The sequence below is a fragment of the Leucoraja erinacea genome, chromosome 13 (genome assembly GCF_028641065.1).
Source record: "Leucoraja erinacea ecotype New England chromosome 13, Leri_hhj_1, whole genome shotgun sequence".
NCBI classification, from domain to species: Eukaryota; Metazoa; Chordata; class Chondrichthyes; order Rajiformes; family Rajidae; genus Leucoraja; species Leucoraja erinaceus.
In genome coordinates this window covers 31,330,983-31,353,531 of record NC_073389.1, presented here as the reverse complement: position 1 = coordinate 31,353,531, position 22,549 = coordinate 31,330,983, and positions in this window count along the sequence as shown.

Here is a 22,549-nt window from a genome sequence, read left to right as displayed (position 1 = left end):
TGGCGGTGCTGGCTCGAAGGGCCGAATGCGTACTCCTGCACCTATTGTCTGTTGTCTATTGTCTATTGAGTCCTTTAGAAGGATAGCATTGTACACTTCCAGCAAGTCCAAGCCCACCCAGTCCCACAGAGCCAAGTGTAATTCAGCTGGTAACTCGCTTCTGGGAGGTTTATTCAAGTTAAAGCTCTCTCCCACTTGCTGTCCTCAGAGACCTCTGTGATGGAGGACAGGAAGTTCTGGCAGGCTGTGCTGTACATGGTCTTTCTGTCATATAGACCAGCATAGAAGGATCTACAGATCCTGTATGTTTAATGAAGATGTTACCGTAACATCCTCTTCCTTAAGGTGGTGAATCGCAGAGCCCCCTGTGAACCTATTGGAAGGAGAAGCACGAGCACATCTCACCCTGCTCCACAGCGCAGACACTGGATCAGAAGGTGATCTTGGAGGATTCTGAGCCAAACAGCACAGCTTTCTGGATCTTCACCTATCAGATTTCCTCCCATAGCAAGATGTCCATTAGGGAATACTGCCAACTGGCCTATTCCAGACTACAGGAGTATGTGCTGAGAGACTCGCTGTAGCTTGGTGCAGCCAACGCCAAGGCTTTGTGGGAGAGGACTGCAGTCTTGGGTCCTTCCGCTGCTGAATATTGAGGGGCAGAATCCTATGGGGAAACACCTCAAACAAGGGAATGGATATCACCCCAGTAGCAAGAGTGTTTTGTTTAAAGATAGGTATGAACACTGAGTATGACCCTATTGAATGTTTAGACACTGAGAAGGTGTGAAGAATTTATGGACAATTTTTGTTTTGTATATATTTTTTATTCTGAATAAATGTTGCATTTGGAAAATAGAATGGGTGATGGATAAGCCTTCTGTTACACATGATAATGAAGTAACATGAAATGTCATTCTTATTTGTTGGAATTATATTTAAGAGTTTAATATCCTCAATTAGATTTTCATGGGAGTAATTTTATCAATTATATTTAACCTTATCTGTGATGTTATAGCATTGTTGTTAACATTTAAATAAGAAAGAAATCACTTGTGTTGCTCTTACACCTTTTGCCTCTCTAATAGGATATTCCAAAGCACTTTATGGCTAATTAAAGCTAAAATGCGATCTCCGTTCAGTGGTGGAACTACAGTGCAGACAAGAATTTACAGAACCATGGAGTTATATAAAGCAAAAAAGGCCATTCGGCCCACAGCTGACCATCAGCCATTATTTTCGAGCAGTCCCACACGAATTCCACTTCATTCTTCCCAAGTCTCCATCGATTCCCCTCCCATCGCTCCCCCCTCCCTCCTCCTCACCCCACATTCCACCACTCACACCAGGGTGTTTTACAGCGGCCAAATATCCCATCAACTAATAGCCTTCTGCAGTTATACAGAGCCCTAATGAGACCACACCTGGAGTATTGTGTGCAGTTTTGGTCCCCTAATTTGAGGAAGGACATTCTTGCTATTGAGGGAGTGCAGCGTAGGTTTACAAGGTTAATTCCCCGGATGGCGGGACTGTCATATGCTGAGAGAATGGAGCAGCTGGACTTGTACACTCTGGAGTTTAGAAAGATGAGAGGGGATCTCATTGAAACATATAAGATTGTTAAGGGTTTGGACACTCTAGAGGCAGGAAACATGTCCCCGGTATGGGGGAGTCCAGAACCAGGGGCCACAGTTTAAGAATACGGAGTAAGACATTTAGAACGGATACGAGGAAACACTTTTTCTCACAGAGAGTGGTGAGTCTGCGCAATTCTCTGCCTCAGAGGGCGGTGGAGGCAAGTTCTCTGGATGCTTTCAAGAGAGAGCTAGATAGGGCTCTTAAAAATAGCAGCGTCAGGGGATATGGGGAGAAGGCAGGAACGGGGTCCTGATTGGGAATGATCAGCCATGATCACATTGAATGGCGGTGCTGGCTCGAAGAGCCGAATGGCCTACACCTGCACCTATTGTCTATTGTCTATTGTCTATTATATATTTGGGATGTGGGAGGAAGCTGGAGCTCCCGGAAGAGACCACCCCATGGAATCACAAAAAAACGTTCATACTCCACAAAGGCAGCACTTGATATCAGGATTGAATCCGTGTTGCTGGAGTTGTGAAGCAGCGGCTCTACCTGCAGTGCTCATCCACTGCCCTGATTCAAGGATAGACTGAATTAATTAAATCAACCCAATTAATAATAGGCAGAGGGTGGAAGTGTTTGGACACATTTAATTATATTGCGATGATGAATGTTATCATAATTCACCCGAAATGTTCTCAAAGTGTCATTGGCTTTTTTTTTTCAAAGAACTAAGCTCTTCCTGCAACAAAAGCCTGCTGTGTTTGTAGTGAGACGATGCCTGGATATTTTTAGCTTAATTAAAGGTGAAAGAGCACCGCTAAATTTGGAGTGCACAATCACACTGTTTGTCATGTACAGTGCTCCTAAAACCGAGGAGGGAGGGTTGTGGATTCTTGGGGCGCTGAGACCGTTTCCGGGGGGATATTAGCCAAGGTTTCCCTCAACTGTGGGTTGGGTTGCCAGTCCTGTTGAAAGATGGTTTAACTGTGCTTGGCAGGGCCACAGTAAACAGAGCAGAGATTTTTAAGGGAGTCTTTGGGGATCTGAAAATGGTAGATAAGAATTGAATGAGAGTGTTTGGAAGGCAGAGCAAACTAAGGTTAGAAAATAGACACAAAAGATATCCGGCTGTACTAATTGTTTATAAGGAAAAGCAAGGAATTTATTGAACGAGGCAGATGAGCTCAGGGCAATGAGAGGCATGTGAGGTATTATGCATTAGCTGTCATTGAAACAGGGGCAGGGCAGGCTGTTTACCAATTCTGGTTCAAGGGTTTTCAGAAGAGATAGAAGGATAATAAGTTAGAGGTGAGGTAGCAATATTTGTCAAAGAAATACTACCCTCACATTTTGCAGGTGCGAATTAATTACTTTGATTTCAAAGCGGAGGCTTGATAAAGAACATGGCTCCTTATTTTTATGGACTGAAGAGGAGAGAGTTGGACCGAGGGCCAGTACGTGGAGCGGCGGCGGGAAGCAGTGTAGGACCTCGATGCTGGAGAGCGCCGCTAGAGGCCCTGCAGCAGCCTGCAGCTTGGCCCAGCGGCCCAGCGAGCCACAGCTTGATCCCAACCACAGGCCCGGCTCGCTATGAGACGGATGGCTGCCGAGTCCAGCCCCTGCTCATCCCATGGATTGGGAATCAGAGAGGAGGTGAAGGGAGATGACGACGGTGGCAGACGCTGGACAAAGGGCCCGGGTGGGGGTCTTACCTTCTGCGTCCTCTAGGTCATCGGCGGGAGGCGCTCCCAGCGGAACCAGGGCTGAAGAGGGCCCAGCATGGAGAGGGACATCGGATCGCAGGACGACCCGAATGGAGGTGACGGCTGTAACGGGCATTGCGGCCAGCTATAGCCGGGACTGTAAAATGGCGGCAAAATGGCGCCTCGTGCATATGTACTTAGTGGGCTGTTCTGTGCATACTGTACTGACCAGAGAATTGTTTTCATGTACTGGGTTAGTCTTGCTGAGCTTTGTGCAAAAAACATACTTCACTTTACCTGGTACACGTGACATTAAAGAAACCAACCATTGAACCATTGAACCTTTTTCCAGTGGCCCTGGTAAATTTGAAGGGAGCAATGGAAACAGGACTAAGCTTGGTTTAAAAGGAGGCTGGGAAATGGGACCCTGATCAGTTTAAGGGGAGTGCAGGAACCAGGGGCCCAGAGAGATTAAAGGGAGATTTGGAAATCGGACCTAGATGAGTTGAACAGGGCCCTGGGAATCAGGTGGGGTGAAAATGAGTAGGAACCAAGGCCCAAGTAGTTGAAAGAGTGGAGCTGAATGGATGAGGCAGCTTTAGATCTCAGTTATGTCAGATAGCGGAGTACATGAGCTTATCGTACCTAAATAATTATCTCCAAGTTTCAGGACTCTGCGGTTGTTGGCTTATTCGTGATTATTAATGATTTCCTGCTGGTACTCCTTCACTGATGGAACAAGAGCTACCTGGGTTGTGGGTCCTGATCACAACCTTGAGCTACGTGCAACACTATTAAACACTATTCTGCGACAACAGGGGGAAGAAAATGGGCTATTGGCGGCACAAATAGGGGGACTTGGCAACGAGTTGAAGGGAATCGGTTGTGGGAGCTCGCTGGAGGGAGGGTCCACAATAGTCAGGCGACTCAGATGAAGGCAGAGACAAGAAGGGTCAAGAGCCAAGTCAGGTCAAGAGTGTTTTATTGTCATATGTCCCAGATAGAACTATGAGATTCTTACTTCTTACTTGCTGCAGCACCACAGAATATGCAAACATAGTATGGTATGTCTATTGTAGTTCATAGCCTATATGAGATTGTAGTGTTTAATAGTCTGATGGCTGTAGAGAAGAAGCTGTTCCTGAACCTGGACTTTACAGTTCTGCATCCCTAGTGCAGAATCACAGTCTTGCCTGCAGAAGCTGCAGTGCAAGTCCTTTGTTGTAGGAAGGAACTGCAGATGCTGGTTTAAATTGAAGATAGACACAAAATACTGGAGCAGCTCAGTGGGACAGGTAGCATCTCTGGACTGTGAGATTCAGTCTGACGAAGGGTCACGACCCGAAACACTACTCGTTCCTTCTCTCCAGAGTTGCTGCCTGTCCTGCTGAGTTGCTCCAGCATTTTGTGTCTATCTTCAGTGCAAGCCCTCTATGGCAGGCTGCTGGAGGCGTGCCATTCCAAGCAGAGCACAGTGCAGCAGAACAAAGCAGAGCCATTCTCCTCTGATTGATGAAGCTTTTCTGCTTAGTGTCAACAAAGTAGGTGGGTGGTGACAAAGTGAACACGGTTAAAGAGTGACAAATTCCTGTGAGGCAAACCATCTGTCACCACAGGGAGAAACATGAAGCGACAATTTCTCATGTTCTCCAATTCACAGGGAAGGTCAGTGCATCTGCTGATAATTAAATGCATGACACCTTCTTTAGACTGGTAAGCTGTAACTGGCAAGGCACCAGAAGCATCTGTGCTGGGGCTTCAATAAGTCAGTTGACAACCAACACTTCGCGGAAGGAGCCGAGCACGCTGGCTTGTTAAAGGCACAAGGATATGTGGGAAAGCCAAGTTGTGAGGAGATTGCAAAGAATTTTCAAAGGCATGTCGATGTACAAAGTGGGCAGGTATAAATGAAGTGGTATAACATCAGAGGCATGATGTTGTTCACTTTGGTGCGATAAACAAAAAATAGAACATTGAGCATTGCTCTTCCAGAGAGTGACTACAGAAAGGAAACACAAGAAATGGAGAATGCTGAAATCTAGAGCAAAACAGAAAGTGTTACGAAACTTTTTTTTCAGTTTTGTACCTTGCCAGAGATGCGATTAATTTTCGGATGGCATTCTCCGGTCGCTCTGCGGCCTACTGTCGATGAAGCTGGAGGCCTCCTTGGACTGACCCTGGGCCCCACCGTGGGGCGTGGACTTACATCGGAATCGATCCCTTTCCTGGGATTGCTCAGGAGGATGCGGTCTTTACCTTGGGAGCTCGCAGTCTCGGGAGAGGCCGTGGACGTCGGGTGCTCCAATGTCGCGGAAGGTTCGACCAACCCCGACACGAGGTTCGATCGTCCGGCGCGGGGGAGCTCACATCTCCCCGATGCAGGAGCAGATCGCCTCGACACGGAGTGCCCGCCGCCGGCTATGGGAGTCAAGATCATCCCGTCAACGGAGGGCTCGAGGCCATCACAGTGAGCAATGTGGAGGAGTCTCTGCGATGGATGTTTATGGTAAAATGTGTTTTGTGTGTTCAGTTGCTTTTTATTTGTATGACTGTCTTGGCAAATGTAATTCATCGTATTTTGCAAAACATACTTGGCTAATAAAGTATTATTGTGATTGTGTGATTGCAAGGAGGATGGAGTATAAAAGCAGTGAAGCAAGTCTTGCCACAACTGCAATTACATGGGACCTTTGGGAGAGCGCACTTGTAATTGTAATTGTAATTGTAATTGTAAATCTTTATTGTCATTTCCTGAGTATTCGCATACTCAGAGGAAACAAAAAAACGTTTCTCAACCAGTGTCCCTTCAGTTTTCGTTACAAAATAAATAGCAATTAAAGTTAAAATACATGTCATGAACAATTTAACCCTCTAATAACATTCAATAACATTCAACAGCCGTTCCGACCGGCAGCGGGGTGTTTGTGCGCGATACTTGGCAGGGGGGAAAGTTCATTTAACAGTCTTATAGCCTGTGGGAAGAAGCTGAGGAGCATCCTGCTGGTTTTGCAGCTGATGCTCCTGTACCTCTTCCCAGATGGGAGGATGGTGAAAAAGTCATGCGATGGGTGGTAAGGGTCTTTGATGATGGAGATGGCTCTGTTGATGCATCTCTTCTTGTATATGTCCAGCAGGAAGGGGAGTGGAGCACCAATAATCCTGCTTGCGGTCTTCACTATCCTGTCCAGTTGGTGTCGTTCGTACGCCTTGCAGCTCCCGAACCAGGAAGTGATGCCGTATGTCAGTGTGCTCTCAACAGTCCCCCTGTAAAAAGTCCGTAGGTGTGTGGTGGGGAGGCCTGCTTTGGTGTACTGCATGCACTTTTGCTCCCTATATTTAAGAATGGATATATTTGCCTTGAAGGCAGTCCAGAGAAGATTCAGAAGTATCTCTAAACTAAACTCTAAACTAAACTAAACTAAACTAAAGTAAAGATTAATTCTGGGAATGAAGAGAATGATTTATAACCATATAACCATATAACAATTACAGCACGGAAACAGGCCATCTCGGCCCTACAAGTCCATGCCGAACAAATTTTTTCCCCTTAGTCCCACCTGCCTGCATTCGTACCATAACCCTCCATTCCCTTCTCATCCATATGCCTATCCAATTTATTTTTAAATGATACTAATGAACCTGCCTCCACCACTTCCACTGGGAGCTCATTCCACACTGCCACCACTCTCTGCGTAAAGAAGTTCCCCCTCATATTACCCCTAAACTTCTGTCCTTTAATTCTGAAGTCATGTCCTCTTGTTTGAATCTTCCCTATTCTCAAAGGGAAAAGCTTGTCCACATCAACTCTGTCTATCCCTCTCATCATTTAAAGACCTCTATCAGGTCCCCCCTTAACCTTCTGCGCTCCAGAGAATAAAGACCTAACTGAAGATTTATGAAGAAAGGAATTCCTATATATTGGAATTCAGACGAATGTAAGATCATCCTATTAAAAAACATAAAACTGTGAGGAGGCTTAAAAAGAATAAATACTATGATGATAGTTCCCCTCACGGGTAAATCCATAATGAACAAGTGTGATTTGAGAATGAAGGTATGCTTGGTATTAAATGAAAATGAGGGAGAATTCCTCCCAGGGCAGGGGTTCTTGAAACTTTATAATTCTTTCTCATGGAAAGATGTGAAGTTGCATCATTGGACATATTCAAGGTCAAGGTACAGTGGGTTTTGGCTCATTCCCACACACTGAATTAAGTTCTGCTTTTTAATAGTTGCCATGTAAACATCGCAAACATCCGAAGGTTCCGCTGTGATCTGCATCATAAACCATCTTTTCTTCTCGATTTATCCTTTCACGGAAAGCAATTTTTGGGCAGTCAGCCCTTTCAGAAGCAGCTGGGAATGGCTGCCAGTGGAGATGGTGTAATGCTGCACCACTGAGATTTGCTCCATTACTTGCGTGGGGCCAGACTCGATGCTGAGTACCTGGCGGCTGTGGGAAGCAGGCCGGAAAACGGAGCCGAGGCCAAGATCAGATCAGCTGTGATCAGCAGGCCCAAGGGCCCTTCCCCCTGCTTCTAATTCGTATGTTATTCAACGGCCCAGCAGTGAGTGCAGATGAACCCTGCAAACATTTTACAATCCTAACCACAGGCAGTAAAATAAAATTATTTCTCCCTTGGAACAGTGAGTAGATGGGGAGGCATGGGAAGGCTGTCCTGTACCTGCAGACGTGCAGCATGTAACAACACAACAATGCAGGGAACAAAACCTTCACCATTTCAGCATTTAGAGTATGTCTTTGGTGACTCATTTATTCTATCCCTTGCAGAATGTCAGCTAAGGTGACTATTCATGCTGCACTTCATTTAAAGCGTTATTTGAATTGTGATTTTTTTTTTCTGCTGCTGTGTGCAGCTGGCAACGAGCCCGTTTTAAACTGGGAAATAAACCAGGTACTCAGCACCAAAGCTTGTCCCAAGCGGATAATGGAGTAAATCTCAGTGGCACAACATTTCGGCATCTCCGCTGGAGTCACTCCCGGCTGCTGCTGAAAGGGCTGACTGCCCAAAAATTGTTTTCTGCGAAAGGATAAACCGAAAATAAAAACTGAGTTGTGATGCAGAACAGAGAGGAGCCTTTGGATGTTTCTGATATTTAAGTTTTGCTGCAGCAGCTGCCTTAGGAAAAAAACACAACTAGTCTATTTTAAATTATTAAAGGAAACTTGTGAGCTTCAGTATGTGACCACAGGGATATGCCATCATATTCCAGGCAACAGGCCAAATGTCAAAATCAACACAGAAACTCTGGAGCACATTCATTAACTGCTCTGAATATTATTGCAAATTTATAGCAGAAAGGCCAGAAATGCACAAACAGAACTTTTTCAATCTAACGGTTCAAACCAGGGTAGCAGCATATTAACTATTTGCAATGACAAATTCATTAGCGATGAAAATGGTCAAGTAATTTACTGCTTTGGATTGTTTAAATAATCCATTTATCCCGAGGTAAGGCAGAGGCACATAATAATTTTGGTTCTGAATAAAATTTATCCATTGTGAATAACCTGCCAATAGTCAAATACTAAGGAATAAACAAAAAAGTGTTTCGTAAAATACAGGAAGCGGTTTCCGTACAGCTAAAGTCCTTCACCCAAACCCACACTGGGATGATGTAGTGATCACTGTATTCTAATTGATCAATAATGACTTCCATAGTAATCATCAATAGAAGAAAGACAAATGGCAAGATAATTGTGAGTATTAAGGAAGGAATATATTGTGGATACTGCATTTGATTCATGTACACCACACTGATATATCAACTCCTTAATCTCTTCATTTACAAACTGAATTATTTCCTTCACCAGATAAGGATAACTAATGTTAATGAATAGCTGCCATTTCGTAAGTGCACAAGTCTGCCCGGACTCCAAATCTGCACGAACATATTTGATTTAAACCAAGTTTAGCAGAGCATTTTGCAATAAAGGTACAGTCAGGTCCCAAAGGAATTTCTAATAAAAAGAACATAAAAACTGTAAACAAGCATTGAAGGGAAGTGCATGAACTGTAACACAAGAGGATTCAGTTAAACGAGGGGAGAGTGGAAGCCATTAAAGTGCCAGACTACACGGCTGCTCGAAGGGAAGGCTCAACAAGGTGGCAGGAGGAATATATTGTTACTGCGCTAATGATTGAGAATTCAGGAGCAATAATTCATAAACTCGTGTTTAAATCCCACTGCAGTGCTATGTGCATTCAAAATCGTTCAATCAGGTACCAGAAGGATCCAGCGGCTTTGCTAATGATCGTAAGGGGAAGAAACCTGGCCTCTATCCTTGGTCGAGCCTAAATGCAAGCACTGTAATGCAGTGTGGGTCGGCATTGCTTGCTTCCCCGCCTTCTTTCCATCCTAGTGTTTCCTTGACTACCTAAGTAGAAGGACATCCAAAGAAACCAGAAACTGAGATTTATGCCAGGCAGTATCAATACTTTCCAACAGGACAATGCTTTCCAATAGCCCAATGTCAACCCCCACAGAGCATTGATCAGGATTGCAGTGCTCCAGTTCAACCTTTAGTTCACAGAACAAGGCCATAAGAAGGCAAAGGACCTTTACAGGACTGTGTCAGAACAGCGAATATCACTCTCCTTGCAGGGAGGACAGTTTTCAGCTGTGCTGCATCTATTGAGTGCCCAAAGATGAGCATTAAAACTCTTTCAGCAACTCCATCTTCCCTCAAGGTTGTCTGCAGAAAATTCCAGTGTCAGTTTCATTTGCAATTGCTCAGACATTGAAGATATCAATGCTTGTGTACAGCAAAAACGACACAACATCCAAGGCATTATGTGATGAGTGTTAAGTAACTATTGCACCACAAAAGTGTGAAGCGATGACCATCACCTAGGGTATTATTATCAGCCTTTGACATTCAATAGAATTAAACCAATCCAGTCCACGACCATCGAGATCCTGCAGTCAGCTGTGGCCAGGAATTAAATTGGGTCAGGCATACAGTGTTTAAGAAGGAACTGCAGATGCTGGAGAATCGAAGGTTTGCTAAAGGGCAAAGAGCCTGTCACAGTGTATATTCTGCAAAAGGTGCTCAGGCAGTGGCTTTCCACTACCACCTTCAAGCATAAGCAAAGGATTCAATTGTCCCTGGGAAGACAATTCCAAAAACACTCAGACCTTTAGTTTAGTTTAGTTTATTATTGCCACTTTTACCGAAGCACAGTGAAATGCTTTTTGTTGAGTACTATCCAGTCAAAGAAAATACTATACATGATTACAATCAAGATTTCCAAAGTGTACAGTTAAAGGAAAATGTTACAACATTTAGTGCAAGATAAAGTTATGTCAAAGTTCTCCTTTGAGGTGGATGGGAGGTCAGGACTGCACTCTAGCTGGTGAGAGGACAGTACAGTTGCATGATAACAGCTAGAACGAAACTGTCCCTGAAGCTGGAGATATGCATTTTCACACTTCTGTACCTCTTGCCTGATGGAAGAGGGGAGAAGCAGGTGTCCTTGATTATGCTGGTGGCCTTGCCATGAAAATTGGATAGAGTTAATGGAAGGGAGGTTGATTTGCGTGGTAGTCTGGGCTGCATCCACAATACCCTGCCATTTATTGCGGTCTTGGATGGAGCTGTTCCCAAACCATGCTATGATACATCCTGATAAAATGCTTTCTACGGCACATCCGTAGACGTTGGTGAGAGTTGTTGGGGACATGCCAAACTTCCGAAGGAAGTAAAGGTGTTGGTGTGCTTTCTTGGCCAATGATTCGATATGGCTGGTCCAGGTCAAATTGCTGGTAATATTTATTCCTAAGAACTTGAAGCTTTTCACCATCTCTACTATGGTGCCATCAAAGTATACTGCTTCGCTTCATGAAGTCAAGTTCAAGTTCAAGTGAGTTTATTGTCGTGTGTCCCTGATAGGACAATGACATTCTTGCTTTGCTTCAGCACAACAGAACATAGTAGGCATTGACAAGCTTCTGACATTGTGGGTGGTTGTTGTCCTGCCATCAGGTTTCTAGATTCTCAATCTCCTTCCTGTACGCTGTCTCGTCATTAGTTGATATCCAGGCCACGTTGGTGGTGGCATCTGCATACTTGTAAGATGGGTAAGATGCGTAGGAAGAACTACAGATGCCGGTTTAAACCGAATATAGACACAAATAGCTGGAGTGACTCAGCGGGACAGGCAACATCTCTGGAGAGAAGGTGTGATCCTTACCAGAATCCAGGTAGACAAGGAACCGTTTGTTGAAGGCATGGATCTGGCGTAGAATGAAGTTAAATGGAGTAAAGAAGGGTCTCGACCTGAAACATCACCAATTCCTTCTCTGCATAGTTGCTGCCTGTACCGCTGATTTACTTCAACTTTTTGTGTCTATACTTGTAAACTGAGTTGGATTGGTATTTGGCTACACAGCCGTGAGTGTATAAGGAGTATAGAAGGGGGCTGAGAATCTGGGGCAAGAGCACTGAGGATTATTGTAGAGGATGATCTGGCACCTACCCTCACTGATGGATGATAAAATACACTGGCAGCCCACCCCTCTGCCTGAAGCATTCCCTTTCAAGAACACATGGCGATATGCCTAAAATGTGTAATAATTACAGGACTATTTTGGCAGCTCCCCCTAAATCTATAAACCTGCTCACAAGTCTATAAACCACCTCCCAGAAAGAGAAACACATGGAAGACCATCTGCAGCAGTGCTGCCTCCAAATCCCACACTATTTGCACTTGGAAATACATTCCCAATTGTTGGTCAAATTTCTGAAATGTCCTACCAAATCGTAATGCCTTTACTGGAAGCCCCAGAGCACTTTTAAGAAAGCCATGACCACCATCTTCCCAAGTTCTGGACTTCTCAAATCTGAGAATAAATATCTCAAAACGATCTCAATGCTATTGTCGTTGTAGGTTTGCTAAATATGGGAAATAAGTCTTTGAATTGAAAAGTGCACAGCTGGACAGGTTGGAGTCGATGACACTGGACCAGCCCTGCAACTTACAGTTGTCCCCTGTGGGAGCCCCATGGCCACATGGTGGCCCAAAAGCTCTGCTTCTGTACCTGTGAACAGGTCCTGTGAGGATTAGCCCTGAATGCCCTAATGGCCTTGTACGATCAAAGACCTTTCATTATCTCCAAATATTTCTGAAGATTACAGCCACAGATCCTCTACCACCCTGTCCCCACTGTACTACGCCTCGCTTCAATGAGAAAGGTTCCTGGGGAAACCATAGAAAATTTGAACAACTTAACCTACCTTGGTAGGCACCTCTTAGCAAAGGCAGGCATCAGCAATGACATTTATCATCACCTGCAATGCACCAGCACAGCATTTGGTCTATTGACAAAAAGAGCATTTGAAGATCATGATGTCAAGCCAGGCACTAAACTCACTGTTTATCAGTCAGTAATGATCCATGTTCACTCCTCGTTTATGTTCCTGAGACATGGACTACCTAAGCAGGCAATGGAAATATAACAACACAAATTCCTCCAAATTCAATGAAATGAAGAGCAAATCAACATCAGCGTCCTTTCCCAGTCCAACATCCTCATCATTGGGGTCATATTTACATTCAGTTAGATCTGTTAGACAGGCCATGTTGTATATATTTGCAACAGCAGATTGCCGAAGCAACATGCTCCATTTCCAGCTTTGATACATTAAGAGATCACCAGAAGGACAAAGGGAAAGATTTAAGAATGTGTTCAGAGGTTCCTTGAAGAAAAAAACAACATCCGCACTGACTCCTGGGAATCTCTGGCTTTGGACAACTCATAGCTGTGAAGGAGCTGTAGGCTGGATATTGAGAACCACTTGCTGCACATCAGGTGCACTCCCCAAAAGTGGTGGAAGGAGAGCACGATCTCTTTAAAGAACCCATCACCCCATCCACCACCTCCTGCCCTATCTCATTTAGTTTAGTTCATTGTCACGTGTACCGATGTACAGTGAAAAGCTATCTTTGGAAAAGTCTGGGACTTGAAAATAACGCTAAATCTGGCAACTCCGCATACCGCCTCAGTGTAGTCCTGCAATACACTTGTCCTGTATCTGAGATGCTTATCTAAGATGCATCTAAGTGCTAATGCACAGTGATACTTGTAATGAACTGTATACAAAAACTAATTTCACTGTAGCTCGGTACATGTGATGAATAAAGTACCATTGTACCATTGTAGTCTGTTGTTCCCACGTTAGACTTATCAGCCACCTCGGATTCCACAGAACCAGAGGGGAAGCGAGTCATCCTTGATCCCAGGGGACTGCCTAAGAATACAATGCCATCTAACATTGAATATCTGAGTTTACAGGGCCATTACTGGAGGTGATCCCAGTCAGCCTTAATCATAATGCAGTTGCCAACAATCAGCAGGTCACTTACAATGAACACCATGGCAGACCAGACTGTGATACTTTCCTATCTCTGGTGCTCTAAACATTGGAGGGAAAATTGTCCTTTGCCCTAGAATGGTGAGAGGCTGCTCAGGAATTGAGGTTTGAAATCTCTGCCCGGTGAGCACATTAAATAATATTTTGACCAAGCAAAGCTGCTCGTGTGCTTCTTAAGTATTTATTGCACTTAAATTATTTAAATGAAGCAGATTACAATTCGCTATTCACTTTGGGAAGCTTAATTAAAGTTCTGATTTTGAATTTTACTTTCAAAGATAAGATATGTTGTAGGAACCAGCCACATTGCTTGAGTGCTAATTGCTGCATAACCCATATATTGAAACCACTTTTAACCATTGATTAAAGTGCCAGCTTTCTCGTGGACATGAGGCTCTTTTTTTTCTCTCTCACTGGAGCTGCATTCAGCAGCTTGCCTGTTGAACCAATAACTCAGTGATGAAGGAACTGAGTCATGTGGCAGGAGCTGGCAAGGAATGGGCCAGGGTGAAGCAGAGATTTGGAACGAGGGGGGACCGCTCGATCCTGATGGTGAGCAAGAACATGGTCATTGGGTGGGAGGTGCTCTCAGTGTTGTACATGACGCAGTGGAACCCGACACCCTGCTCCTGAATTGTAGCAGTCATCTGAACTATCTGCTTTTCCATCTCATGACCCAAATGGACCATGTCTATCAGGTCAAGATATAAGGGGCTCCAGAGAAAGGGGGGAGAAATGTACACGGCATAACCCTCATTCCCATGGCCACCTATGTGTGTGGCTGTTTAAACGGTGCATAGAACCAGACTACACAAACACCAGGTCACCACGAGCTGAGGTACAACCTGTCCTCGGTGTCATGGAGGAAGGGACTGGCCTTGTAGTCATGTAATGTTCCATTCAGTTGGACCTTGCCACATTCATTATCTGTCCTTCATAGGAATGTTTCTGCAGAAAAAAACACCCTTGGCCACGTCTATCAGATAGTGGCCGGCACAAATGGCCCTGGAGGCTGAGCTGGAAACGACGGATCCCATGGAATGGTTTCCCAAGCAAACCGTCAAAGACATTTGATAGAGTACCTCAGTACCAGGACTCACGAATAAGCATCAGGATCTGGCAGTGAAAGCCCCTCTCCGCCCAACCAGAATCTTATTTCCAGCACACACTGTCCTTGAGACAGTGGTGATGTAATTGAGATGATCATCCAACTCTTTTTTGACTGCTCATATGCCAAGAAGATTCTCAAAAAGGATGCAATGTTCTTATTGAGGATTGCCATGAGCAGTTCTAAAATAATGGATTAGCTGTTCCCGGGGACATACACTAAGATGATATTAATTGCTGCTGGAAGATTATCAATTTGGTCTCTGTGAAGCCTGCAGCTCTTCCTGTGTAAGAAGATGTCCACAAGCAAATGCTGCGGACTGGCACATTCCAACATTCCAAGTATGCACTGAAGCTGAATGCAGTTACCACAAAGGTTTTGTAGGGAAGAATTACGATCCAGAGTCCTGCAGCCACTTGGTGCTGAGGGGTTAGGTCCTGTGCAACATCTTCTCAAAAGTTTGGATGCAATAATTAAGGAGAAGATACAAGTGGCATTGACACATTGTAAGAGAATGCATTAAGATGATGTTATAATCAACAGAGAAGGTTGTGCACCAATCGGGTAATCGGATTTACCATATATATTATGAATAAAGAACACTTTTGAAACAAAAGCAAAGCCCTAAGATCCAGGATTGCATACTGTGGACCAGGCTGTAGCTTGGTGCAACCATTGCAAAGGCTTTGTGGGGAAGGACCATAATTTAAGGTCTCCTGCATTGCAACTAAGTGGCTGAAAACTGTTAAAATCGATGAACTATTTCCTTGAGGGTAGTACATAAATAATAACTGATAACCAGATAACTGATAACTGATAACATTAAATAACAGCAATATAGTTGTGTATTTTATGTATAACATGTTTTGTGAAATAAAAAAGGTACACTCAACTGCTGGACCTGGAACTTGATTTAACTATTTGGTAATTATTGTTTATTTGAAGCAAATCTGATGAAGATATAATTATCAGGTTCAAGTAGAGGCCCGTGTGTAGTTTTACAATATAATAAAAATGAGTTACATATTCCAGAGCTAATAAACATAAATTACATTTATTAGTAAGATTAAATGAGAACTTACCAGTTTGAAGTTTGATCGTTATTTTATGAGGAGTAACGTTGAGGGAATACATGAAGAACCCCGCCAGGATGCATGCATGTCATTCTTCAAAGCAGTGGTGTGAAATCACAGATAACTGTAATGACTAAACATAGTAAGATTAGAGAAGAGATACCAGTTGAGTATATAATCAAGGGTGGGAGCGGAGGGCACGTATTCCCACAACGTTACTCCTCATAAAATAACGATCAAACTTCAAACTGGTAAGTTCTCGTTTAATCTTACTATTTTACTTCGGAGTCACGTGAGTGACTACGTGAAGATTTTAAAGCCGTGGAAACGAGTCCATGCATCACATCTGCCTTGATTATGGGGAGAATAGTGTTAACATCATTAGATATCAATACGATATTGAAACAACAAAACATTTATTAACACCAAATCATAGCCCCTATTTATGAGGTAAAATCATATTACAGAACTTAAAAGTGTTTCTGCAAATGTTCCAGGTTCAATGACGTGTTTATTATAAAATCATTGGAAAGTTCTCTCCGTTGACCATCCTGCTGTCTTGAGGATTTGGTTCATTGGAACATCCAACTGCATTGCTGCTGATGTAGCTGCAGCCCTGGTGGAGTGAGATTTTAAAATGTTAGTGTCTACTCCAGCCTTTATTAGGACCTGTTTTAGCCATCTTGAGATGGTCTGGACTGTCACTTTTTTGTGTGGTTGTTTGTAGCTGATTAAAAGTGCCATTTCTTTGCCTCTGATGATCCTAGTATATTCCATATATAATAGTAAGTGAGTTACTACACAGAGACGATCATCCGTCGGGTAGGCCCTGAAATCTATTTTTAGCCCCGCTGACCCCTGTCTGTTCTGTTTGACTAATTCATGGATATGAAAAGTCAAATTCCCAGATGAAATAGTCAAGTTGTCCAGCCTTAGTTTTTGTAGCGACTGGACCCTTTGTGCCGTGACCAAGGCCATCAGCATGACCGTTTTCATTGTTAGTTTCTGTAGGGACAGAGCTGTAGGTGGAGACCAGTTTCTTAACATGGTCAGTACAATGCTCACATCCCAAATTTGGGTGTACCTGGTTCTTGGGGGATTAGTATTGAAAATGCCCCTCATGAGTTTGGTTACCAGGGGGTGTGTCCCTACAGAATGCCGCTCTGTTCCTTGCCACAGGTATGTTGACAGAGCACTTCTGGCGCAGTTGATGGCACTATAGCTGAGCCCCTCATCGTAATGGAGGCTAGCCAGAAATTCCAGAACAGACGGGATGTTGATTGATCTGTGGTTGAGGTTATTGTTGTGACAGTACTTCCCCCATTTCTTGATGTACACCAAGTACTGTTTTTTGGTGGACTGTCTGTGGGCCGATGCAATCATATCCATTGTTCGGTCCGTCTGTCCCAGGTGTTGTAGAGGTGCTTTCAAACTCTACAAATTAATAGGTTTGTATAATTATGACATGGGTGACTTTCCTTTGTTACTGGATGGACCAGTAAATTAGGTCTATGATGGATGGTGATGCATGGTTCTAATACCATGTCTAGTATCACCGGGAACCATGGTTGAGTAGGCCAATCGGGTACTATCAAAATACCAGACGCAGAGTCTTGCTGTATTTTCCTTAATACCCGACTGATGAGGCAGAAAGGAGGGAATGCTTAAATAAACAATTTCCCCCAATGCAGCGAAAATGCATCTGTTGCCGCTGCCCCAGGGTCTGGTTCCCATGAAACATAATTTGATAACTGGTGATTGAGCCTGGATGCGAAAAGATCGATATCTGGTGTTCCATACCGTGCTGTAATTTCAGCAAATACATTTTTATCCAACATCCATTCAGTGTTTTCATTGAATTTGCGTGACCTGGTGTCTGCCACTAAATTTAGTTTACCTGGTAAGTAGGTAGCTGATATCCAAATATCTCTCTGGATACACCATTGCCAAATTGTGTTGGCCAGATTGTCACATGATGTCGATTTGTTTCCACCCATATGGTTGATATATGCTACCACGGTGGTGTTGTCAATTTGTAGTCTAACATGCTGGTGATTTAACCCAGAACAATATGACTTAAGGCCATGGAATGCACTTAACATTTCCAGGTAGTTTATGCCCAGTGTTTGTAATAATGATGCCTCCTGTGCATTCCATCTCCCTCCACAGCTGGAGATGGAATTGGTAGCACCCCAACCAAGTGCACTGGCATCAGTTTGTAGTACCATAGACGGGTTGCTGATAATTATTGGATTGGAACAATACCTGATGTTATGTTCCCACCATTTTTGTTCCATTATGGCCTCTGTTGGTAGCTTCATTGGTCTGTCAAAATGGCCACCATTAATTTTGAGTGCTCTTATTTTTGCTCTCTGTAAATTTCGATAGTGCAAAGGTCCAAATTGTGTGGCTGGAAATGCAGCCACTATCTTCCCAATTATTCTAGCTACGAGTCTAATGGATGGTTTGGTGATGTCAATGATTTCGCTACAAGCCTCTATTAAGGCTGTAACCTATTCTTTCAGCAAAGTCACTGACATGAGAACTGAGTTAATGGTGAACCCCAGATAATCCATTTTTGTTGAAGGCGTTAATTTAGACTTAACTGGATGGATGATAAACCCCAGTTTTTCAAACAATTGTTTTGTGGCTGTTACCGCTATTTTAGCCAATTCCAAAGTTTTGCCAACAATAAGTATGTCATCTAGATATGCCATTACCATGTGTTTTTGTTTCTGCAGTAACGCTAGGGCTGGCTTCAAAATTTTTGTGAACAGCCTGGGGGCTGATGTTAGCCCATTAGGTAGTGCCCTGTATTGTCAGCGCTGACCCATCCAGTTGAATTTTAAATAACATCTGTGGTCACCTCTTATGGGTACTGTATAGTAAGCATCTTTTAAATCGATGCTTGCCATGTAGTAGCCTTCGGAAATCAATTGCTTAGCAGTAACAAAGGTTTCCATCTTGAAATGAATATATTGTACAAAGCTATTCAAAGTAGTCAAATCGATGATGATGCGGCAACCACCATCTTTCTTGGTTTTTATAAAGATGTTGGACACAAATTCCTGTGATTCGTGTTGGGTTTTCTCAATTACTCCTTTTTTATATAGCCGCTGTAGTTCAGCATGTGCTTTAGATTTTTCTATGCCTGTGAGCACGAACATTCGGTTCGGTACATGCTGAACTGGAGGGTTATGTTTTTGTATAAATTCTATGGTATAACCCTGGATACTGCTTAGAATATAAGTGTTGGTAGTTAACTTATTCCATGCATCCAAATAATATCGTAATCTCCCACCAACTTCCATGCTCCCTTTAATTCTTAAGGAACCAGACCCACCTACCTCCATGGTTACCAGTGGTAGGTGTGTTACTTCTTCGGCATCCTCCATGGACGTTGAGGTGTAGTTGTCTGGGTCTGTAGTTGGGTTGGTGTTGAGGGCTTGTGCATTTTCCAGGAAGATCGGCCTGGGCCATGGCCTAAAAAAGACTGATGTTGGGTGTTCCTGGTTTTTGCGCTTTCTCCAATTTGTCTTGGCCGACTGGTGGGTGCGTAGGGGTGATGTTTTTGGCCGTAGTAGCTTTTGGATGCTGCTTTTATGAGCCCCAGGGTTTTCGCCTCTTCGTCAAGTTCTTTGACTTGTTTTGATAAATCCCCTCCAAATAGTAGTATTGATGGTTTGGAGGTTCCAGGTTTGCAGAGGCCTGCAAATTTGGGGTCTAAAGCCGGTTGGATAGCACTTTTCCTAATATTGTTTAACTCGTATTGTGAGTTGCAGAGTAAAGCCAGTGCATCTTGGTGGTCTTGGGTCATGTTTTGCTCATTCAATGTGCGGGCAAAAGCCGTAATTCCTGCTGTTAGGACTTTTAGGACTTTCTGTATTTTTAAGTCCCTGGTTCTAATTGATGCCCCGACATGTTTCCAGATGCACTGGTTGACACTGGGAACATTTAGCGACTTGCAGTTCCCTGGTGGTAAGTGTCGTGCTGTGGTGTCCGATAATGCCTGTCCCTGTAGTTGGTTAAAAGACATGTAGTCAATGCTTGCCGCTATTTTCGGCTCCAGGTTTTGGCCAGTTTGGTCGGGTTGGATAAACTGGGACACCATATCCAACGTTTTCTTTCACCCCAGGCATACTAGGGGTATGTTGATCACTCCCCTCTTCAGGGTCAGCCCAGAATTGACCCTCCGTGCTCCCCTCTGATGAGGGAGAAACACTGTGCAGCCCCACAAGAGGTAATAATAATAATAATAATAATGGATGGGATTTATATAGCGCCTTTCTAGATACTCAAGGCGCTTTACATCGCTATCATCAGTCTCTGTGACCCATGTTAATTAAGCAGTATTTTCAATAGCCTTGTGGTCGTAGCAATTACTGCAGAAAGGGGGTGGATAGTATATTTATTTTTTTCAGCCAGATACATCAGCTTACATTTTCTTATATTAAATTTCATCTGAAATGTCTTCCTAGGTACTGCTGTGGGGCTTACTTACTGCCCACTGTGGCTAGCCTCCATCTCCCGGAGCCTGCCACTTTGGAGTATTTCCTCCAGCAGCCGATCCAACTGGCTCTTATGCTCTCGGGCATAGGCCACGCGCGGCTGCTCCTGATCCTGCAGCCGCTCCAACCGGCCCCAATGCTCACGGGCACTGGCCGCTCGCAGCTGCTCCTGTTCCCCCAGCCGCTCCAACCGGCCACAATGCTCACGGGCACTGGCCGCTCGCGGCTGTTCCTGATCCTGCAGCCGCTCCGACCGGCTCCAATGCTCACGGGCACAGGCCGCTCGCGGCTGCTCCTGATCTTGCAGCCGCTCCAACCGGCCCCAATGCTCACGGGCACTGGCCGCTCGCGGCTGCTCAAAGTCAGACTCATCGGAGTCTGCCATTCTGTCTGTTTTTTGCTTCGCTTTCCCGCCCGGCCGAGGTGTAGATTTGGCCGGTGCGGGAGCGAAGTCGGGCACAGCTGTTCCCATTTCGGGAGATTGGCGTGCCGTCAGCTGCTGCTGCTGCTGGCTGCCCGCAACTCCGCGGTTCTCCCCCGCCAGCTTTTTCGCAGCCTTCCTTATCGTGGATCTATCCATGCTTCCACCTGTAAGGTAAGTGGGAAAAACGCAGAGTCTCCTTACCTGCTGTTCCCGGCTTTTAAATTCTGCCGCTAAGGGGAACGTCGTTCCCCTTGCTGTGACTCGTTGCAATGCGTGTAGCGATATGGCACGCATGCGTCCTGGGGTGGTTCCTCACCAAGTCACTCACGTGACTCCGAAGTAAAATTGGTAACTAATAAACATTTAAAGGCTTTATTGCTGAGGCAGTTTATATAATCTGTAAAATGTCCTTCCTGCCCACATAGATAGATTTGTACATCATGAATTTGCTTTTCCAGAGAAGTCAAATTCATTATCAAATATCTTAATTAGTTTTTAATAACGATGGAAAATTCAAACAGGAGGATTCATGAATAAAATGTAACTTTGTAATTGCTATCATCAGTCTCTGTGACCCATGTTAATTAAGCAGTATTTTCAAGAGCCATGTGGTTGTAGCAATTACTGCAGAAAGGGGGTGGATAGCATATTTATTTTTTTCAGCCAGATACATCAGCTTACATTTTCTTATATTAAATTTCACCTGAAATGTCTTCCTAGGTTCTGGAGTATTTGACCCTTAACATCAGAATTCCGAAAAATAAATTAAAACAGCAATGATTCTCAAACAGACCATTGTAAGGTACTGCTGTGCGTGGTACATCAGCCTTGGGCCTCAGCTACGTATTTGCTTGTTAGAAATAACACTTATGGGCAATTAATGTCACCCGCGGGAATTCTCTGTTGATGTCCCATTAGACAATGATTTTTAACCTAAGATCACCAGGGTTCCTATTTAAAATCCTGATTGGTTAATATCATTCGGCCTCAAAGGTTAATTTAACCAGATGTCATCCAGTAGATCCCTGTATGTTTCCCATTGGACCAATGTCATTGAAAGAGCGGGACTGAGCGTAGACTCGAAGAACGTTTGCCAAACACTTTGACTTGGTCCGCCAAGGCCTACTGGATCTCTCGGTTGCTAAGCACTTTAACTCTCCTTCCAATTCCCCTATTGGACTTTCTGTCCTGGGCCTCCTCCATTGCCAGAGTGAGGCCGCACAAAAAAATGGAGGAACAGCACCTATCATTGTGCTTGGGCAGCATTCAAACAAACAGTAAGAACATTGAATTCTCAAATTTTAAAGAAGTTCTCACAACCCATTGCCCTCTTTCTGTACTCCCTCTCCCCCCCAATTTTTCTCCCTCCATCTTCAGTGCCCCTCCTAGACTTGCACGTATTTTTACCCTTCCCCTTCAGTTCCATGCTCTGGCTTCACAATTCACAACTCCTTAATCCCCTTATCTCACATCATTTTTTAAAATCTCTGACCTTTGTCCAACTACCTGGCTATCACAAAATGCCCTTGTCTGTGTTCACCCATTCCCTGTTATGCTTTGTCCTGTACCTCCTCTCTCCCCCACCACCCACCTCCCTACAATGAGTCTGAAGAAAGGTCCTGACCCAGAACTTCACCTATCTATGTTCTCCAGGGATGCTGCCTGGATTACTACAGCATTTTGTGCCTTTTTTTAGTCAAAAGACCAAATGTGACCAGAAGATCTTTTTGCGATTGTTTTACTGTTTGTTTTA